Here is a 296-nt window from a genome sequence, read left to right on the forward strand (position 1 = left end):
AAGAAAAATAAATTTGGGATGAGTCATTCCCGGAATTTGGGATGAGCCATTCCTGGAAATTTTGGGATGAGCCATTCCAGAATTTGGGATGAGTCATTCCTGGGAATTCGGGATGAGCCATTCCCAGATTCGGGATGAGCCATTCCCGGAATTTGGGATGAGCCGTTCCCGGGAATTCGGGATGAGCCATTCCTGGGAATTTGGGATGAGCCATTCCTGGGAATTTGGGATGAGCCATTCCCAGAATTTGGGATGAGCCGTTCCCGGGAATTCGGGATGAGCCATTCCTGGGAATT

The sequence above is a fragment of the Oenanthe melanoleuca genome, chromosome 10, assembly GCF_029582105.1.
Source record: "Oenanthe melanoleuca isolate GR-GAL-2019-014 chromosome 10, OMel1.0, whole genome shotgun sequence".
Taxonomy (NCBI): domain Eukaryota; kingdom Metazoa; phylum Chordata; class Aves; order Passeriformes; family Muscicapidae; genus Oenanthe; species Oenanthe melanoleuca.